The 6000-nt window shown below is 48.7% G+C and overlaps 1 protein-coding gene across 1 annotated transcript in view; it reads left to right on the top strand.

Moving 5' to 3' along the window:
- The first annotated feature begins 1133 nt into the window (after positions 1-1133).
- Positions 1134-6000, top strand: part of KIAA1671 (KIAA1671 ortholog) — a 65428-nt gene continuing 60561 nt past the window's right edge. The window contains 1 exon segment of the mRNA XM_030958900.1: positions 1134-1421. The gene's annotated coding sequence lies outside the window, so the exon portion shown is untranslated.

Raw genomic sequence — 6000 nt, 5'->3', positions numbered from 1 at the left:
TGGGAGCCACAAAATTGGACTTTTTACCTGGTGTGTGACAAGACAATAATAACACAATTGAGAAAGACATTTCAGGGTTGTGCAGCCTGGGTGCTCAGTGTATTCCACAAATCCAGCACACCCCATCAGACCTTCCTGCTATTATTTATACACAGAAATTCAGAGTTAGTAACTTTCCAAGCACAATCCTTTACTACGATTTGTCAGTAATTTCCATCCAAGTTGCTTCCCCCTACCCAGAGGAAGGGTCTTCACCTGGGCAGGGTCTTTCTAACCTGCAGGTGTGATTTTTATTATTGTAACAAACATAGTTCAACTATAGAATGTACTGGCTTTGAAAGTTACAAATGTTTACATAAACATACAACTTTTAAATTCAGGTCCTTAAAGCTTGTAGTTTTCAAGGGTGTCCTTGACTAAGGGATGGAGCTGTTGCTTGTTCCACTGATTAGAATCAATCCCAGAGCAGTTGGGGTAGGAAGGGCCCTCTGGAGATCATCCAGTCCCACCCCTCTGCCAAGGCAGGGTCACCTGGAGCAGGTGACACAGGATTGCACCCAGGTGGGTTTGGAATGTGTCCAGAAAGGGAGACTCCTCCCTGGGCAGCTGTCCCAGGGCTCAGCCACCCTCCATTGGAAGATCTTCTTCCTCCTATTGAGGTGGATCTTGTGTTTACTGCTCCTTATCACTGGGCACCACTGAACAGAGCCTGGCACCACCCTCTTGGCACACGATTTGAGATGTTTGTATGGATTGGTGAGATTCCTTCCAGACTGACCAGGCCCAGCTCCTGCAGTCTCTCCTCATCACAAAAATGCTCCAGATTTAGATCAGTAATTACATTATCCTTGTGGCCTCTGCTGGACTCTCTCCAGTATCTCCCATTTTTATTTATCCTTGTCCAGAAGTGGACACAGTAAGATAATCTTGACACACCCCACATTTCCCAGCCCTACCCACGCCCAGCCGCTGTCCCTCGGGACGGCGGGGCCGGGACTCGAACCCGTGTCCCCGCAGGAGCAGGTGGAGCGGGGCGGAGCCAATCGCGGCCGCGCTGCGCGCGGGAAGCCCCGCCCACGGCCCGCACAGCGCGGTCACCATGGCAACAGCGGCGCTTCCCGCGGGGCCCCGCGACCGCCGGGGCGAAGGGGCCGGACCGGCACCGGGGCGGGACATTCCCGCCTCCCGCCGCCCTCCTGCCGCCCTCCCGCCGCCTTCCCGCAGCCCCTCGCTCCGGGGAAGCGCCGAGGGACGGCCCCCTGCCCGCCCCGCCCCCGGCCGTGCCCGGCCGCCGCTCGCCACCCGCCGCCGCGGCCGTGGGGGAAAGGCCGCTCCGCGCCCAACTTCACTTCAAGCAACTTCCCCGGTGCGGCGGAGCCGGCGCCCGGTTTTGCGGAGCGAGCAGCTGGTGGTTCGGCTGGGTGAGTGCTGCTGGGTGGGACAAAGGCGGGCAGTGCTCGCTCAGCCGTGGGGCCGGCACGGGAATCGCTTCCCCTCTTCCACCGGGGGTGCCTCGCCCGCCTCGCCGGCTCCGGGGGAACGGGCAGCGGGTCCCGTGCCGAGGGTGCGCTCTCCGCTCCCGCATGGCCCCGAGCCCCGCTGCCGGACCTCCTGGCTGCTCCTTCCTCACTGCGTCAGACCAAGGGCTGCTGTCCTCGTGGGTTAAAAAGAAGAGAAAAGCCCTCCTCCAAAAAATATCCCGTTCTGTGGTTCTAATTCGGCGGCTGGAGGTGGGGGGGAGTTGTAGGTGGTTTTTGGTGGATGGTGGTGTTGCTCGTGGCTCTGAGGATTAGAACGTAATTTTATAATCCACGCGGGCTGCAATTATCTGTTCCTCGCTGGATTAGGGATGGTAATGTGCTTGGAGGTCTTAAATGGACAAATAAAGATGCTCCCCCTTTCTCCCCCCTGGTTTACAGCCGGGCGACGGCTCCTTGGGCAGAGCAGGAGGGATTCAGGCATTCTCGAGAGTGGTATGTGACTCCTTAATGCCTTGGATTTCAGGAAATATATTATCTGCTCGTTAAAATTACTTCGAAGTGCCAGTTTAAAGTCATCATGCTGCTTTTTAATTGAAGATGCACATAGCTTTGTTTGTTGGCATAGAATCTCAGGATAGTTTGGGTTGGAAAGGATCTTAAAGCTCATCTCATTCCAACCCCCCTGCTAGGGGCATGTATTTTTGTTTTGGAAGCGCTTGGGCGGACAGATTTGTGTTGTTCTGGTGATACGCGGCTCATTTGTTAATTTTTCCTCCTAACTCCAAATCCAAGCGGTTTATATGTGCACGGAGAGACGTGGAGCGCTGCTCCTGGGTGGGAATAGCTGCTCCAAAAGATCACGTGGAGGTCAGTTCCTTGAATTTGCACGGGGTTCTGCGCTCGGATTTGGGAGGGAGCAGCACTGGGATTGTGGATGGGTGAAGCTAATCAGTGAAATCCCAGAATTTCCTGTGTGGTGCTGCACGGAGCCGGGTGGAAAGCTTTGCCTTCCTGAGCCTGCCTGCAGCATTGTTGCTGTTCTTGCCTTTCTCCCGTCTGGAGGTGGGAGATTAATCCCGTGGATTCAGGTATTGACTTGACTTCTATTTCTGTGGCGTAATCCGGGCGATTCTGATTTGTGTGTGAGGAATGGGATTAGGGGAAATCGCACTTGGCAGATGGCAGAGCTCTTCTGTGCCATCAGGAGATATTGTAACCTTTGATTATACCTGCAGGTCTGGTAATAGAGCTCAGGCTCTTTGGGGTTTGGTAATAGAATTCCATTCCAGATCAAATATTGCTCATGATAAATTACTGGGATCACATTAAAGGAGCTGCAGCAAACAGAAATTGATGTTTTGTCCAAACTGGTGCTTTACTCCAGGGTGGTAATTGCAGGCAATTTTCCCTGTCTGCTGAGGGGTAAACTCTGTTTCCAGGGTAACTGGGAAGTTGTTCAGCTGCTTCTGAGGTACTTTTTTTGCCAGAGCTGAAGGTTGTTGGCATTTTCTTTTCCTTGTCTCTCCTCCACAAACCAGAAGGATTTGCATCTTTCTAACGACCACATAAAAATGGGAGTTTTCTTTGTTTTCCTGTGACGTTTGCAGGGTGTGTAGGGAAGCAGACAGTTGTGTGGCAGAAATGCTAATAAAGCTGCCTGGCAGCTTAATCCAGGTAAAGACTTTCTCAGAAAAAAAAAAAAACCTTCAAGAATTTATAAACTTTTCCCCTCTTTTGTTTTTTTGGCTAGGATTTTCTTTGCAATGTGCTCTGCCTTTTCCTGTAAGAATTATCAAGGATATTTATAAGTAAGTAAAGCTATAAAGCCTTTGTGCTTCAGGGTAGTTAAGGAGGTTGGGATCCTATTTAAATAGATGTTGTAGCCTGTAATTCCCTTTTGATAGGTGTAGAGTTTATTGAAAATGGGTGTGTAAACTTTTCCTCTCTTTCAGACAATGCCCTGAGCTAATTCTAAGCTAAATGTTTCCTTCCCAATGTATAGAAGACACAGAACCAAGTCACTCTGGAGTGTCACAGTATGGAAAGTCCCTAAAAGGAGGCAAAGTCTAGGACTGTTTCCAACTGGAATACTTTGGTTTGTCATTTTTTGCTGTCTCATTTTATATGTGGCAGTAAAGGACGTGCATGGCCCCAGCCCCAGGGTTGTGCTCACGCTGCAGTTCTGGAGCTGCTGCTCTTATGGCAGGAGAAAGGGCACAGTCCCCATCTGTGCTGCTCCTGACGAGATAACCAGGGATTCAGAAAATTTCCACGGCTGATGATGAAGCAGTTTTTCCCTCTGCCATACTGAGGTTTGTCTAGCTGCAGAAATTTTTTGGCTTTTTTTTTCCTTTTTTAATTCCATTTTCAGCCATGTTCAGCATCATCACCTTGGGTGTTAATTGAGCCTCTTAAGTGTGCAGACTCCTGTGGCAGAGGCAATAGGCTTCCCAAATGTGTGATTTCTTCCAAAGGGGAATAAAAAACCCAGTTACGACTTGAAAATAGGCTTTACTGAAAGCAGGAATTTCAGACTTTGTGTTTCATAAGTTTACCAGCCCTTCCTGCCCCATGTGCTCAAGGTGACATTCAGAGCACATGTGAAAGCAAGTCCTGACCAGCAGGTCCCAGGTGGATGGAGAGCTGAGGTATTCCTGCTCCTGGGATTCTTTGCACAGCTCTGTGATTTTGCTTGGGTGTTGTCCTGGACTCTGCTCCATTCAGCACTCATGTTTCTCTGGCTATTAGATAATTTTGAAACCAGTCCTGTCACCTGCCCTCTCTTTGGCACGTGTTTGGTTACTGCAGAGTGAAAAAGGAGCTCAGTCTCCGTGGTAATGAATGTGTTGCTCTTCACTCCCTGGTCCTTGCCCTGGAGTTATTCCCTGTTTGGTTGTTGCCCATGGAGCTTCCTCCCTTCTGCCAGATTTTCCAAGTAGCATGTGAATCAAATTGATATGATTTCTGTCCTTGAGTTCGGAAACAGAGATAAGAAAACTTCCCACAGTCTTGAAAATTCTGACTGTGTAGTTTTGCTTGTGGGGAGTGCTGTGCAGACCAGGGACAGGGCTCAGGATCACATTGGAGAGGATTTCCCTGAGTGTGTCAGCTAGGGACACCTTACAGTTGTGACTTCCTCTCCTGGCTGCTCATATGTTTAAAAATCTTGCTGGTTTCTTATTGGGGAGTTTCACAGATCAAGGTATTTCTCTAAGCCTTGGTGTGATTTCTCAAATTGACACTCCACAGGGGTTGGTAGCTTGGCACTGTCCCTATCCAGGGGAAGTATCCTTTGGCAGTGCACTGGTCATGCTGGGTAGTTAGTGAAAAATTTGACTAGTAAGAGGGTGTGTCTAAATGCAGATTGGAGTGTTCTGCATCCATTTATGTATAATGTTTCTGTTCTTTCCTTATTTTCAAGCTGTTTATTTTAATGGAATGTTTTCTTGCATGAGGTTTGAAGTCTTTCACTTCCCAAACTGGGGGAATGTCCATGATGCTGTTGATCACAGGGAGGTGTGCAGTGCTGCAGCCTTTCTGCTCATTGATTTTATAAATTTATTTATTTCTTAGGGTAAGTGCAGCTTGTTCAATTCTCAAGCAGGAGGCAGCATTTGAGGAGGAAGGGACCATTCCAGTGAATCCTTTCTGGAGCAGGAGATCCTGCTGTGTGCTGTGGGCTGCTTGGAAAGATGAGACTGAAATAAATGCTCAATCCTGCAAGCCCAGGCATGAGGCTTGTGGTGATGCTGTGAGCCCAGTCTGTATCACTGGTTTGTGTTTGGTGCACAGGGGTGACTGGAACCTGGGAATGTTGCAATGTTTTTAGGTGTGTTTTTAGTTTTGTGTGTAAGAATTGCCCAAAGGCATTGTAGGGCAAAAGCCACAGATTTTTTGCTTTTGCTTCAGAAATCTCTTTAAATAAAGAGTCCCTGGTTGTGGTAGTAGGATTTGCAGTTTAAACCACTGTGTGGTTGTCTGGAGCTTGCATCCAAAGAGACTGGAATAATAGCATCAGGAGAGCTGAGGAATTCTCTCCACAGCAACCAGTCTTGAATCCTAATCATGGCCCTTGGAGTGACCACAGGCTTGGTAGGTTTAACAGCTTAACTGGAAGACTTCATGCTTGACAAACTCGAGATGCACCTGCCCTAGGCGGCTGGATGTGCAGATTTTTCCTAAAAATGTCCAGGAATTGGCTCTTGGGTTGCCTGGATATGTGCTTCCAGCTGATTCTGAGGAGATGCTCTTCTTGCTAGGTTAGAAGTGAAGTTGGTTCTCTGTTCTCTTGTCCTTCATTGCCTCTCAGTGAGATTGAAGGATATCCATGAACTTCTGAACTCTCAGGCCATTCTTTTCAAACTGTGTTCCAGGAATAATTAAAATATTTACAAGTAACAAAACCAGAGCAAGTCAATTGCTCTGCCTTGAGAGGGCTTCTATAGGTGAAGAGGACATTCTGTGTCTTGAGTTCTGTTAACTGGCAGGAAAACCAAATTCTTATGAAAACCTGGATATT

Source organism: Camarhynchus parvulus, chromosome 15 (assembly GCF_901933205.1).
Source record: "Camarhynchus parvulus chromosome 15, STF_HiC, whole genome shotgun sequence".
Taxonomy (NCBI): Eukaryota; Metazoa; Chordata; class Aves; order Passeriformes; family Thraupidae; genus Camarhynchus; species Camarhynchus parvulus.
This window is presented reverse-complemented; position numbering and strand designations above follow the sequence as displayed.